The following is a 16,276-nucleotide window of genomic DNA, read 5'->3' on the forward strand; positions in this document are numbered from 1 at the left end:
CCCATCAGCCTCAGCTGTACTTTGTTGTTAGTGCTAATTAAGAAAATGTTAGCATGCTAACACACGACACTACAATGTTGAACATGGTAAACACAAACAAACACACAGACAGATATAATACAGCGAGTGGAGAGTGGTCTTAGACATGCAACCAACCGGCCTGCTAATGGAGTCGAGCATGCTAGTCTTTTGTTAAAGCCAATCGATGTGTCCTCAGCAGATGTGATATCTGATCCTGTAAAACACTGAAAGACTGGCCACCCTCTGTTTAACTCAGCATCGCTCTTTTTTTTTTTTTTATCTTGAGGGGTTTCACTGCCTCTCTTTTCTCTGTTTATCTCCTTTTGTCTGAGACACAGAAATGCACAGTTCCTTCTTTGAAGCAATTCTCCCCCCATTTAGTTCTCAATTTCAGCCCTGCAACGCACTCTCATTGTCTTTTCCTGTTCCATGGTGCTGGAGCATTAATAAGCCCCCTACTGTCTTTCTATGCGGCTAAGTAAACTTCATGTATATTATGAGGAAGCCTACCAGGAAACCCCGTCTCCAGGGTTGCTGTGGGTAGTGATTATTAAAAGTAGCCCGGCCCTGAGTATAGTCCCTGATTGGTAAGCGATATCATATATAGAGCGGATATATCAATAGCAATTTGCAATGGTAGTGTATACCCAGCAGTTATGGTTTATACAGTATTGGTGTTTTTCTAAGTCTTAAGCATTAGTTTTGATTCATTGCCTCAAACGTAAAATGGTCTTCTGACATGAAACCAATACATTAGGGACAGCAGCAGTGTACAGAGTGTCTGTCTAAGAAAGCTCATCTGCCTTTTGACAGCTCAACACCAAACTCAAAATGCAGCATGAGTGGTGTGCAAAAGAAATAAAAGAGTGACAAAGCAAAAGGGGAGGGGCGGTTTAGCAGGAGTGGTTAAATATAGAAAGAGGAACTGACATTTTCAAAAGCTGTCCTCCCTGCGCCCACAAGTTTCAGTGGTGCGTGGATGTCGAGACCACAGTGCAAATTCTCCCACACAGCTTATTGTACCCGTCGTTCACAGTCGACTGCTTCATCGGCTCTCTCAAGTCGTGGTGCAGCGGAAAAGAATGTGCTTGAGGCTGTGATGAGATGAACGTCTTCAGTTAATGTGATTGGAGAGTGGTCAAATACTGTATATATATTCGTCCTCAGTCTTTTTCGGTAGGTTAAGTTTAAAATGTTTTGCTATTATCCAACAATGAAAACGTGGTATCATCTGTATTTTTCTGAATCTCCCTTTACATGCTGTTAAAGGAAAACCGTCTGTACACTGGTGCAGACATTTCTCACTTTACGACAGCTGTCATTTCAGTGCAGTTATTTTTGTTTCCACTGAAGTGATCTATTTTTCTATGAAGTCACCCGTGTGGATTCATCCCCAGTGATGGGAAAGCCTGTGCCACTTCCTCTTTCTGCAGCTGCTGCACTGCATCCTGTGTGAAGCTGCAAGCAGGTACAACACGCACTGCTGTAGCACTGTGCATGACCTGGCGCCATGCCTTAGACACACACACATCTCAGGAACCTGTGACTATGTTCATTTGGGCTGTTAGGTTTGAGCTGCTGGTGCTTTCAGTGCTGCCTGCACAAACACAGACACGGGGAAGAGTCAACAGGTGGGAGCTCAGCCTGAGTGTGTTCAAACACGAGCACCAGGCCGCAGAATGTATCAACACGGCCTCCGTCCCTCTTTCTCTCTCAGCCTGGCAGAGGGGCACCCTTCTGATCAGGGAGTTTACTTAAAGCCAGGCCAGTCCATGTAATTGCTACCCACCAGGACAAACAACTCGATTCAGCCTAAGTGTTGGTTGACGGTTTACTCTCCCTCCTCCGCTGCGTGCCCCCGCTGCCCATTCTGCACGGTGTCACGCTGCATTAGCGGCCTGTCAGCAGAGGCTCACCTGACGCATCATCGCCTCGTCAGCTGCCCTTCAAACCCAATGCACATATACAAACGCCATGTGCCGTAACCCGTCTGTTTGTGTGTTTGTCTCTCTGAAAGTGGGGGTGTTTGTGAGCGCAAGTGATAAATAGAGAAAGGGAAAGAGTGCGAGACGGAGAATAACAAGATGGAGGAGAAAGACAGCGCGTGCAAATGCGTAGGAGAGAGACGGAGACATTGAGAGAGAGCTCTTGTACTTGGTCATTTTGTCGTCTCAGTACATGGCTCTGACCAAGTGTGTGTGTGTTTGTGTGCAATTTAAATGCTGAATCTACAGAATACACGTCAACCATAGACTGCACTGATTTTCTAACTTCTCTCTAGTGGTGTCTGGCCCGACAAAATGTTTTGGCATCAATCGGTCCAGATTTTTTGAAATATCCTTCTGAGTTATTATCCCTACTGACACAAGGTCCTGGTTACCCTGGATAATCCTGAGAAGCAGTTTCTGGAAAATAAATAGTTCATATGAATACTGCTGACAGCGTGTTCTATGAATTATCCTGAATAATAATAATTATAATTCATTGATTCAGAAAATCTAAAGTAGTTTTTTAATGCAACTTTTCAAAGCTTTGCGCACCACAGAAAAATGTACCTCCATTGTATTGAAGTCGAGGCAGAAATTTCTGAGACAAGTATCTCAAAACTTGGGCAAAAACAAGCCAAACTTTCTGCATGGATGGAAACAAAAAATTGTTTTTTTAGCTTGTTTTTTACCGAACATGTTAAATCATCATGCTGCTTTCACTGCGCTAATCGTTACAGTAGCAGTTGTCAACAACAGATTGCTAGAGATACAGAGCCTTACTGTACTGTAAACACTAGGTCGAGAAGGATTAAGGTATCAAGATGAGTGTCAATACCTGCATGCTGCTTAGTAACAAAGCACCAGGGACAAGCGAACATACACTGGCGTCCAATTTCTTTACCAAAACTCAGACAGCAAGGACGTCAAGTTACTGTAAAAAAAAAAGAAGTTATTTGCTATGACAAACACAGTTCCAATATCAAATTAAATCTCATTACGGGACACTTTCATAAGTCTGCGCTGTAAGTCAAACATGGCCCACCTCAATGCAAACCAAGTGGCCCACTTTGGGTTAGCAGACAGACAGAAATGTGTCACTGGCTGTACTCATTGTTGCTGGGAGACGCAGTCTAGTCTGGCCACGAGGGAAGGCCACACTCAGCCACAGCGTCTTGTTCCAGGGTACAGAAACAAACCCGTACTCCTGCACACTGCTTCTAAATGAGATAAAATCATATACATATCATCATTGATATGTACATATCATATACATATCAATCATATATATTAAATCATATTGCCCTGCGATGAACTGGCGACCTGTCCAGGGTGTACCCTGCCTTCGCCCGATGTTAGCTGGGATCGGCTCCAGCGCCCCGCGACCCTCAACAGGATAAGCGGTTTGGATAATGGATGGATGGATGGATAAAATCATATACAGTACATGACACACACACACATCATAGATGAACATTTTTCTTCCCCCATGAACAACCAGACTGTTTAAATTGCTCTGAAAGTAAGCCCCAAAAGGTCACAAGACCCGCTTTAGGGGGCATTAGCGGCGCATTCCTCCAGCTGTCACCACCTCATAAAGATCTGGTTAGGAGAAACCTGACTCTGGAAGCCACCTTTCTCTCTTCACCACCCTCCCCACAAACCTGCTCGTCCTCAGACAGAGCTGCATCCTCCTGCCGGTGTGAGCCTGATCATTTGAATACAAAGCAGAGAAACAAAGACGTCCTTAAAATAGAGACGCTGTGGTTTTCAAAGAAGCACACTGCAGGAACACAGCCTGAGAGAAAAAAAAAAAGAGAGAGGCAGCGAGATGAGCAAGAAAGTGAGACGCTGTATTGATGTAGGATAGGTGGCTGGATACATTGATTTCCTGTTAGTTCTTGCCCGGTTACGTACGGCTGATTTGTCATCCAATACAGGTTGAAACGCTGTCTCTGAACATGCCCTAAGCCAGGCTTCCTGGGCTTCTCTGTATGTACATTGGATCATTATGTTACCTCAGAGAATGTTTACTGTAAGAATTTTCTGTCATGCCAGGTTACAGATATCTCAGTGTCACCTCAGGAACCACATTTGCTCGCATCAGGACTGCAGATTGGGTGTCAAGCAATCGCATGATGAGGCAATTTGCCTCCTATTATCACTACTGATTGGGTAATACCTGTTTGAAGCTGCTGCAAAACACACATTTAATTGACACCTGAAAACCACTATTGTAATAATATTGCGCTCACCTGAGATTATTTCATTTGACCACAATTTCATATAAGCATGTATGAGTGCTTATTCACCAGGGCCATCTACTCTTCAGGAACTAAATTTAAACTTTCTGGCATTTCTACAACTTTATATCACAGTTTTTTTTTAAATCTAAAACGCTGAACTGGTTTGAGAAAAGCAAAATCATCAGGCATAAAGCAAAGCCCCAAGCGCTCCCATCTAATTGTTTAAACGCAAGTAAACGCTAAAAGGCTGGATACGCAGCAAACAAGGCACTAATGTGACAGGTTTCCACTCTCACTGGAGAGCACATCTTGCCACTTGTTTAAGTTTTGCGAGTTCATGCTTATGACTGCGTTATCAGCTACTTATATGTACTATAAACACATTTCTATTCTTCCTGAAAGTGATGCTGTTAGTTCGGCAGTTGTAGGTTACCTGACCTGCTGCTGTTTGATTTCTTCATCTCTGCACGGTGACATTTGTACTCTGAGTGATTAGATTACATTCATGTAATGCTTTCGAACAGGGGAGTCGTACTGTTTATTGAGTATTTTTTGTCGTTTTTATAATGCTTCATCATAATTAAAATAGCTTGACTGAAACCACAAATTAACTCTTAATAATTATATATTTACTGAAGAACAATTAAATAGCTTTCAATCATTCATTTGGATTCAGCTGTTTTCTAAATATTATATTTTTAAAACTGTTGTCGAGACCTGGAAAACTTCGTGCCTGTCAGAAGAAACCTGCCTGAATCTACAGCTGCTGACCACAAATAGTCCGCTGACACGCTCGTTAACCATGCCACGGTTTCCCTCATCGGTCAGCTCTCTAGGAAATGAATTAACTTCTCCTGACCTGTTGATTATATAACTTACTGTGTGAATGTAGAGTGTTTCAGAGACACAACTGTTAATTGTGAAGGGAATAGACAGGAATTTTAACCCGGAGGAAATCAAGAACCATGAACTGCTATTTCTGTCCACATGTTTTTTTAATGGCGTGAAAAAAAATTGTGCTCCGACCTCAAACATTAGTGTAGTTTCAATTACCCTGTGTTGGCTAGTACATCAGCAAAGCAAGAAATCAGGCACTATGTCTGAACACTTGACTCTATAATACTGAATGAAAATAGACCTACTCCCATCAAACAGCAGGCTGCACAAGCATACAGTGTGTTTGAAAGGTTTGTGGTTAAAAGGGAAAATACCTCGTACTTTTTCTGATACATATTCACATACAGATTTCTGTCAGTCATCTCCGATTCTCCAATTCTTTCCCAAATTTGGAGGGTTTCTATTGTGTTTTGACTGAGCTCCATAGACGAGGTGCGCAGCTGAATCATCAGGGCGAATTGGACCGCGCTGACGACAGATGCAGTGAATTCAAAGCATGGAAACTATTGAAATGCCATCCAAAAAAATGAAACTGTGTCAGAAAATCTGTGTGCATAAGAGGGTGTTTCTGTCCCGAATATCTCCACGGTACAAATGCTCACCCACAAAGACATAAAAACACGTCAGTTTGTTGTCATTACATGAAAGGCCTTATAGCTGTTACATTCCGGCTATGTGCAACCTTTCAGGTTTCAGTCTTGCTGTCCTTAAAGGAGTAGTTTGACTTTTTGGAAAATACTGTTATTCGAGAGTTAGAGGAGAAGATTTATACCACTTTCACATGTGTCCATTTATTAGGAAAAAAAGCCCCCAACAACATAATCGCGGTCTTAGTTAGACTTACCCAAGTGAGTAGACGAGTGAGACTGAACTTAAAATGTGATACGATTAATATCAGTAGCCTAAAAATACACCGTATCATGTCAATAGACCATGCCCTCCGAGGCCCGGGGGAAAAATGAGGAAAAAACAGTAGTAATGTGGTGAATGAATCTATTGTATAATAGCTTAATCAGAGTCATACTAGCTAACTCTGACGACATATGGTTTGCTAATTTAATAAATAACTCAAAATAACAGAAATTACTCACACCTTAAATTAATTAGGGACAAATGGAAAGACTATTTGGGTGTTTGGGGAATTACTAAATCATTTGAGAATACAGTTTTTATACTAAGTGTGATCTGCATAGCTATGCAGTTTGAATGTATGAACACAACGATTGGCGGTGGAACTGGCTGTGATTCAAGAGGCAGCAGCTCAAATCTTGCCTTGGGCACTACATTGGTCAGGGCCTCTGTTTGGGAACAACCAGCGTCTGTACAAAATTCCATGGCCACCCAATAGAGATATTTTAGTCTGGCCCAAAGTCATGGACGGACTGAAAGAACCCAACATTTACTGACATAGATATAAATCAATCAATAACTCGGACTAAAGGCCTATCGTCTGGCTTTTGAGGGATACCATATTTTTTTAATCTTTACACAAGCTTGTTTGATGACACAGAGTAGAGTAAAGACACACCACAATGAAATACAACGTTCACCGTGAAAAACTGCACAGAGGATAATCTGATAACACTGTAGTTACACAGAAAAGCAATAAACAGCGAATTACACTGATTGATGGGATGAAACGACGATACTCTGCAAAGCAAACTGCAGCTTCTGAAGTTTTGCGTCCGCACTTGAGCTTCAAAAAAAAGAAAATGTTGCCCTTTTCCCATCCTTGCAGCTTCTCCAAAAGCCATCGAGTATGCCATCCAACCTATGACTTGTGTATCCGTGATGCTGATAACAACATGACCAAGCATGCAGGCCAAAACAAACAACTATGACCAATGAAGGAAAGACTGTTGCAGGCTTAGCAACAGGGAAACCTCGCTCTCAAACATTATGCTTTCACACAAAAAAAAGATTTACAATCTTGTAATTTAGAAATCCTGTAATTGCACACAGGGCATCTTTTTTTGAATGCCTGCAACAATGTACTTGTCGCTCAGAGACAAATTGATTTCTCCACTCTATACCCCCCCCTCTCTCGCTCCAAAACTCATCCTAGGGCTTCTCCTGATCTAACTCTTCTGTGTAATTTAGGCACTCCCTCGGTAATGGACACCCTACTCAGGGGCAGCGAGTGGGAACCCAGTCCCGCTGCTTCGGCTACTTTACTCTCAAAGAATACTGATCAGCTTCTCAGATAGCACACCGCTACAGCTTGGTAGTGAGACCAAGAGAGGCAAAGAGAGGGTCGTGGAGAACAAGGAAGAAGAGGAGTCGGGGGAGCTGTACCCTCTGAATCTACAGCTGGTCACATGCTACCAGCCGTGCAGCTCCTGGTCTCCCTATGCCGTGCGGGTGTCAGAGTGAACTATGGCGTTCCCCCCCGGGGGCTGAAATGCACCAGAAGCACCGTGTGGTCACTCTACCACAAGCCACCTTGTCCCTCCCACGGAGCGACCTCACTGGCTCGGCAACCTGTCAATCAGCTGACATTAGGGCAAGACGGGGGTCATCGGAGGGCGAGCGCAGAGCCATTAAGCATATTAGAGTTGCAGAGTGTTGATGAAAATTCCAAGTCTGCAGTGACAAAGCCTGGGTTGCTCCCTGGCACTGTGCTGACAGTGCAAAGCAGAGAAAATGGAAGGAGGTGGGGGACTACCTGGGTGCAAACACTGGGACTGCTGACTGTATGAGGTTGTTGAGGACAGGATGATTACATAATATAAATCACTGTAACACCTCAGAAGGAGGAAGAGCTTTTCCCCAAAACATATGCCACCATGCATTATAAAGTCAAAGCGTTTGTCTTATCTAAATCATAATTCATATAAGATTTATAAAATCCAAATAATTGAACTTTACTGTGCCTCTAGCCCGGTATGTGCTGGGAAACGCTGCAGATCGTGCACAGGATAAGAGAGTACAGTATGGAAAATGGATTTATGGATGCAGGACTTTCATGCGTTAGCCTCAACTATTTGCCTCTTTCCTCAGCTCCACCCACAACTCCTCCATCCTTGCTCCCCCAAAAGGTGTTAAAAACCTTGGCTTTAGCATCCAGCAGCAGAGGATAAACATGGAGCCCTGTGACGAGCGGCACCAGCTTTTTTTTTTTTATCATCCGTTTATTTTCTCAATTATGCCCGGGTGAGCCTGTCTGCAGCTCTGTGTGACAGAACATCTAGAATATCAAACAAACGAGTTTCTCTCCCATTCCATCCATAACTGCCCCAACAGAGCGAATCATGCTGAGCAGCACCATCACCTGACGATCGGTCTCAGACTGTTAATCCACCATGACGGTGACAAATGTGAGACGGGATTACTTCACTGAGGCTGCAGAGCATTGTGGAGCTTGATCCCGCCTGAGATGATTCACCTGCTGCCATGTCTTCTGTTTGACTGTGTCTCATCGAGGATTATTAAGGCTTTCAGACAGAAACCTAAATAAACAAATGTGGGTTTGTCCTTACATAATCTTAGATTAACATTAAGATCAGTAACAGTCTGACTCCTCGTGTCTGTTGCTCAGATGGACCTTAGTAACTGACTTCTACAATCTCAGCAATCACTTTTGTGAGTATAATGTTATGTTAGCATAAATAAAATCATGGAACCGATGAACGGAGCTACAAAAAGGAAACTAAGTTGCAACAAGCCAAAGTTGTAAAACGACTACCGGTATGGTCCTTTAACTGGGCCTTTGTTTTCTGCTGTGACAGTATAGTCTGTTCTGTTCACTTGATGCAACATACAGTTGACCCAGGGAGGGCTGCAACTAACACTTATTTTTAGTGCTCATCTGACTATGATTCATTTGGTCTATGACATGTAAAAAAACTTAACATAACTTCGTAGAGCTCCGGGTGACGTCTTCAAATCTTCAATCGACCAATCGTTTCAGCTCGACTCAAAGCTACTCACAGACTTTGACCAAACTGATTCAGAAGACCGCAGTCAGAATGAGCCTGACTGTTGCATTCTGTCTGTCCAGTCACTGTTTTATCACATTGGGAAAGTTTGCTGAATTTAACTAGCCTTGTGCCATGTTTCTAGTATTTAGCAAGAGAAACTGCGGGCTTTTCAAAGTTGGTGATCCTAATTGGTTTTACAAAAATTAAAACACTTTTTTTCCCCCCATCTCTTGCGGAATAATTGCGGGCTATGAAAGACCTCCCCACCGCATTGGCACAGTACAAATGTACCTTAGTGTTGTGACATAGCTTTGGCAGTACTAGACTAGACTATGACAGGCGCTCTGGTTTTATTGAAGTACAGTGGTAGCCAGTGTTCTGTTTAGACCAAGCTAGGAAGGTTGTCTGTAGGAATGCTCATGCAAATATTGACCTTCAATTAGGTGAAACAGACGCCCTCGCTTATGGAAGCATCAGCAAAAATATTATACACATAAACAGTCACAGAATATATATAAACACGAAGAGCTATACCTACACACAACCACATCTTGTGTAAATGCATTTGCAGTGTGACATCAAATGGAAGACTTTAGCAAAATCTGAAGCCTTTTAAAGTTAGCCCTCAAACAGGATGTCAGCACAGCATCAGTCGCATCGCAAGACCACAACAAAACTGAACAGTTCTACCCCCAACGCAACACAAACAGACCAAAATCTGTAAAGATGTGTGCCCTTTACCGGGGGTGAGGAGCAAATGACCTTCCCGAGTGACGGCAGTCGACCACACTCCTGCATAATTAACAGCATCTAAAAATGAGGTGTTCTTTAGATGACCTAACCTGACAATGTCACGGCACAGCTTGCCTACAGGGACTATGTGGTGAATAACAAACGCACATGCATGCAGGCCACCGCGCAGCACACAGACAGACCGACTTGTTTCAGATATTTTGTATATGAGACTATGGATCACACAGCAGAGTATGTCCCACAATTTTAAAAAGGAGCATCCACAGGGAGCTCCCTGCAAGCCGACACATCTCATAGCATGAAGGCCCGCCAGGTAAGAGAGCGTTTTCCTCGAGGCTGAACATGGTACGCCGCAGACTGACAGCACCATGAGAGAGACAAAACACATCTGGAATCTACTGAAGGCTGCTCCACAGATTTCACAGGGATTTTAAAGAGTGCAGCTGAAGGAGGGGGTCCAGGGGTGAGTTCAACGGCTCTGCTTCAGTGACAGTGACGTGGCTGGGGAGGATTGTACTGGAGCATCGCCTGCCGCCTTGATTTGCTCGGCAGATCCGCGGCAGGGTTGGAGGGATTTTCCTCCCAAAGCCCTCTTACCCTCCCGCAGAGCAGAAATCCCCTCCAATCCTCACTCGCAGTTACTGCAGGGATGCCTTACACACTGAGACAAAGGACCCCAGTGAGGGAGGAGAGGAGACAGAGGAGAGGAAAGGAGAGAGAGGATCCGTGAGGAGAAGAAACAAGAGCAGAGGAGAGAAGAGAGCAGAGGAAACAAGGGGAGAGAGGACAAGAAGCGAAAGGAAAGTGAACGAGAAGAGAGGAAAGGAGTGGAAAGTGAGGAAAAGAAACAAGGGGAGAGGAGAGAAAAGAAGACGAGAAGACACGGAGGAGAGTGAAGGACTTAGAAGGAAGCCAGTATAAGGACATAAATACCATTGGAAAGAGTTTATTCATTAGCGAAGTAGAACTGTCTCGCTTCTTCTCCTTCACCCTCTCACACACATATATTCATTTTGCACATAGCCATGGCACCGGGATATGTAACGGTGCCTAAACACATTTTGGAGGAAGTAAAGCAGAGACTAACCACAAGTTTAATCAGCACATATTATTGGGGTGAACAGACACCTGGAGTATCTGTTCAGATGCAGTGTGTGTGTGTGTGTGTGTGCTGAGGGGTGTGGTCAGAGGGGTATCATGGGACCCAGAGAGGGAAAGCGAGAGATTTGGAAGAGGCAGAGATATCTAGCTGTGAAATATGACACCTCGGCTGCGTCACCAATCAATGAACACACTGGACGACGTGCATCTTTAGCTAATCTTTCAAGGCAACACAGAATCCTTACTGGAGAGCTGCATGCCCGGCCTCCTGAGGGTGGGCTTACATTCCTTCATTCAAATCTGAATATCCAGTAATTGATAAGCCACTACGTGTGTTATCAATTTTTTTTTCGGGCAGTCCCAAGCAGCCTCTCCCAAGCGTTACACAAGCCTAGATATTGAGGTCCTGTCCGAGCCCTTGCCAGACATACAAGTGGTGAGCAGGAGCTTACGATCACTATTGCACAACACTGGCCACTGTGGAATGTGAAAACCCGCACAAAAATGCTCTCAATGTTGATACAAGAAGAAAACAGATTTTAACATATACAGAAGTGAACCATAGAAAATGTTAATCTAGTCAGAGTGGCGTATTATGGGCTGTCGAAAAGTTGGAGTGATGTAAGGAACTTGTGACCTATTTTTTGGGAGGATTACCCCTCGACGTTCCACTGGGCTACCAACTGTGCCGAAATAGCTAATGATTAACTCTGACGAAGGGGAGTGTTTGAATGAGTAACCCCTCTGCAGTGTCATGTCAGAACCTGGGCCGCCTGTACATCATCGTCCACATCAATCATTACATAACCTGGGCTGGCACACATGGGAGCGGGGCCAGGCAGGCACACTAACACACATATACAGGGCAGACTCTCGCTCTCTGGCAAGCACAAGGAAATTCTATCTGCTTTTGAAGAGTCCGCCAACACACTGGCCTGGGCAAGAGGCTGAGTCGAGGCCAGGCACTGATAGACAACCGCACCCCCCTGTCACACACACACACACACAAATTACACAAAAGCAGAAGCACCGACTACAGCGAGGCCACAAGACTAAATAACATCTATTCAGAATATGTTACAATGCAACTGATTGCATGCAATAAAATTAATAGGCTAGTGGGGCATTTGTGAAGTTGCCAGGCTGGCACTCCATGGCCTCCATTTTGCATGTGTGCCTGTGTGCGTATGTTTGTACAAGTGTGTATCCAAAGTCTTGTTCCTGGTTCGCTCCGGTCTCCCAGCACTACAGTGGGTCTATTCTTCTCGGGTGCTTCAGAGAACAGAATTAATGGCCGTCAGCAGAGACATGAAAAGGTTGTGTCCGCCTGCCACCAGGATTTTACCGTCGTCACTGGGTGTGCGTTTAGTTTTCTTGCAGGAGACCAATAACAATGCCATCCTTCTTGCATGCCCACGCGGAGAAAACAAAACTTTCAACATGCTCACACATGCCATTTAATACTTTGTGTAATCTGTCAAGCCTACATTCATGCATGAAGCAGAACAGACTGCCAACTAACACTTGTTCACTTTCTCTACAGGGTCACACCATCCGTGTAACACCTAGGAATTTCACATCAAGGGTTCAGACTACACTGTCAGTCTTACTCATCCCCTGATCCTTTGCTCCGGTGTGGCCGTGGTTATCAGGCCTCGTTATCAGCGGGAGGTGTGTCCGAAGGCCTGAACAGGAACTCCACACGACCCTCTGGCTGCCGATGGCATCTCATGCATTTAGATCAACACGTTGGCACCTGCCAGGCTGACTCAGTGTGTGAGAGATGGAGGTGCTGAGGGAAATAGACTGTATCAGGTGATGAGTGGTTGTGTGTTAACTGGCAGAAAACGGTCCTTTTCCATGTGCCATGATATAGACACACACACAAACCTGCCTGACTAACTGACTGAGGTCTTCAGTAATCAGTGTTAGTGCTGACAGAGTTGTGTTTCACTTTTAATGTACCTGAACAAACTCATTGGGCAGGTCTACGGCAACGTTACCGAATACCAGAGCTTTTTGTAATGAATTGGCACGGCTACACAAAGGTTGTAAAGATTATAGCACATTCAATTCCAGCTTTAAAAAAATATTAATTATTCTTTACAAGCCACTTTCTAACATTTCAGCCAAAGTTACAATGGTATAAAAATAAAAAAAACATCAAAGTAGTCTGACTCGCAGCTTAATGCTTCACGATGTCAAACAATCTTGGGAGTTTGCAAGGCAATGGAGGAGCGCTCTCCTTGGGTGCCTGCTGAGCTAGCGCCTTTCTGTAGCCAGCGCCACAAGTGGTCTTGATCCAGGCCAGAGTGGAGCCCTGTATGGCTGCCACTTTGTGCTGATTCAATAAGAAACAATTGCATATTGGCCTCTCTCCACTCATCCCCCCCCCCTTCACCACCGTTGTCTGACACTTTACTGTATTTCTGTGCTCTAAGTTACAGTACGGACCCAAAGCTGGGGGTAGGACACTGCAGCAGTGCTGCTATTGCTACTGAGATACTGAAACTCCACTGATGAAAAAAAATAAAATAAGTATTTTTCAGCAGTAACTGGCAGTTCTGTGGTCCTCATGTGCAGAGAGCAACACACTTCATGTGCTTTCCTTAACTCACTTCCTGCCAAACTGGCATCGGGGACACACAAAATGCAACGACTTTGCCTGGTGTCAATCCTCTTATTTTTCTGGCTTCTTTACTTGATCGATATTATACTCACAGGTCATACTGCGAAACTCAAAGTATTGACAGTTAAGAGCTCATATAGATAGATATACAGACAGACAGATAGGTAAATATACAGAGATATAGATAGATAGATATACAGAGATATAGAGATATAGAGATATAGATAGATAGATATACAGAGATATAGAGATATAGATAGATAGATAGATAGATATACAGAGATATAGAGATATAGATAGATAGATAGATAGATAGATATACAGAGATATAGATAGATAGATATACAGAGATATAGAGATATAGATAGATAGATAGATATACAGAGATATATATAGATAGATATACAGAGATATAGAGATATAGATAGATAGATAGATAGATAGATGTTAAAACTGCTGCTAACTCAACGTGACTTCCTGTTACTCTGTTCAGCATGTAGATGATGGTGTAGATGATGACTTGATACATGGTTTGTAAGGAAACCATTTAGCATAATAAACGTGTCAAACAACAGTGACACAGTCATTTATTGTGTCTGTATGCAAATTACAATAACACTGGCACGATACCTTGCTGTGCAAAGGTGGACGCTGTGCGAGAAGTCGGCCTCTGAAACAGTCAAAATAACAGAAGGGACTAAACTTGAGACGGACTTACTGATTGAACAGCTGCCGAATTGAACCTGTTTTGGTCAACTTCGCCCATCTATCATATAACAGCGGATCAACGGAGCACAAAAGCATGATGTCATCCACAAAAAATCCGGCCAGTGTAGGTGTAGCCCAATAAGTTCACAGGAATGATTCGGGAATCCTGAATGTGTGCGTAGCCTGCGTGTGTCAGCCCGCACTGTTGCTCTCCCGAGCCGGTTTGTTATTATGGACCAACGCTATACGTGATGAAGCACAGTATGCTGTCAGCTGGATGTGCAGCGCACCCGCCGCTACTTCAGCCGCCGCGCGCGCTGTAGTTCAGAGTCCCCAAAAATCCCTCTGAACTGACCGCTGCTGTGGTGCGCCTGCATGCAGCTCATCTTCGCACATCACATATCAACACAACACATGAACGAGGCAACTCAACTTCATGACACACTCTTGACTGTGAACGCACGGGTGGGACGCTGTATGCGCTCAACTTCACTCCTCGACGTGACAGCCGCTGCAACGCAACGGACACTACGTGATAAACAGGCAGTAATATTACGGTTTAATATTTACCAGCTTGCTTCAGTACGGGCGCTGCAGCCATTTATCCCGTAGCGAAGGGGCCAGAAGTCCGCATTTCCTGGATTGCGATGCTGGATAGAGCTGCTGTCGGTGGGGGGGTGGAGAGGAGAGCCGGAGGGGCTCGGGGTGCTTCCCACTGGTTTGTGTCAGACCGGACCCACATTCAGCTGATCGCCACAACAAAACAACATCGCGCCCTACGCACAACACACTCCCGGTGCTCCGCACCGCCCCGCACGGCAGGTCCGATGGGCACCGCCCCCCTCTCAGCCTCCACCAGTGGGCTGGCACGTCGAAGCCCGCCTCATGAATAACCACGAGGTGGCAGAGGCAGCCATTGGTTGAGCGGAGAAGTTGCCGGTTAATGCTATTAATTCCAATTAGCCAGGCAACCTCATGCTTTGAACAAGTGTTTTGGAGGCTGACTGGGCTAATCATGCACCCTCTGATCTGAGCTGGTTTACTTCCGTTTTCCTCTAATTCTGCAGCAATATTTCATCACCACATAATTAATCCGCCGATCACACCCTCCTGCTATACCTATATTTAAAGTAATGCTGACTTCGCGGCACTTGCATGATAAATAAATGAAAGGTCAAGATCTGGGGCCATAAATAAACGAACTCCTGGATGGCTGTGTGAACTGTTCAAACTTTATGGGCAGTGTTGTGCAATCTATTGTGCACAGGTCTGAGTGAAACTCCTGCTGCTCTGATGGCCATGTCAATCTGACCCCCCTTATGCCTGACATGTGGTGGTGGTGACCGGTAACACAGCTCATATTTTCCACTGAGTGACATCATCACTGCCATAGTGCACGGCACACAGGGAGTCAATAAGAAGCCTAAAGCTGCTTTGCACAAAAAGTCATATAAGGGCAAGTAAATGTTTAATGATGTTCAGTGGAGGAGAAATAGTGTAGAATAGGAAGCGTTTCATCCTCTCTGCATGTGGGCGTGCAGTTAGTCCCCCTCTTTTCTGTCTCAATGTTTCAATGCTGTCCATGCATCTGCATCCAGCAAAGCTAACTCTTTGTTTCCGGGTGTTGGAAACGGCTCCGCAGCCGAGAGGAAAGGGCAGGAAAGCAGAGGAGAGGGAAGGTGGGGAGAGTTGCAGAAAAAGAGGTGAGGAGAGCAAAGCAGACAGTGGGAGGAAGTGAGAGACCGAGCAGGAGACGGTGGAAGGAGTGCAGGGACACGCTGTGGTGTGAGCGCTCCGTACTGCTACAATATGACTCTGACAGGCTTATGTAACCAGACAGGCCTGGCATTTGGCTCACAGCAGACGCCGGCTGCACTGACTGTTATATAACTGCATTAGCTGCTCCTCTGAGCTGGGGGAGAGCATGCGCACAGGAGAGCCCTACACACAGAAACACACTCCGACTTTCAGACTTTCAACTTAGTGACTGCATTGCCAGTGTGAGAGAATGGCAGC

General features: G+C 44.7%; 1 protein-coding gene across 3 annotated transcripts in view; it reads right to left on the reverse strand.

The window, feature by feature from the left end:
• Positions 1 to 15,070, reverse strand: part of hivep3b (HIVEP zinc finger 3b) — a 35,056-nt gene extending 19,986 nt beyond the window's left edge. For all 3 annotated transcript variants that reach the window (XM_076109727.1, XM_076109729.1, XM_076109728.1), the window contains exon 1: positions 14,831 to 15,070. The gene's annotated coding sequence lies outside the window, so the exon portion shown is untranslated. The remainder of the gene's footprint in view (positions 1 to 14,830) is intronic.
• Positions 15,071 to 16,276: the final 1,206 nt, after the last annotated feature.

The sequence above is a fragment of the Anarhichas minor genome, unplaced genomic scaffold (assembly GCF_050575085.1).
Source record: "Anarhichas minor isolate MPS153535 unplaced genomic scaffold, ASM5057508v1 ptg000041l, whole genome shotgun sequence".
Lineage (NCBI taxonomy): Eukaryota > Metazoa > Chordata > Actinopteri > Perciformes > Anarhichadidae > Anarhichas > Anarhichas minor.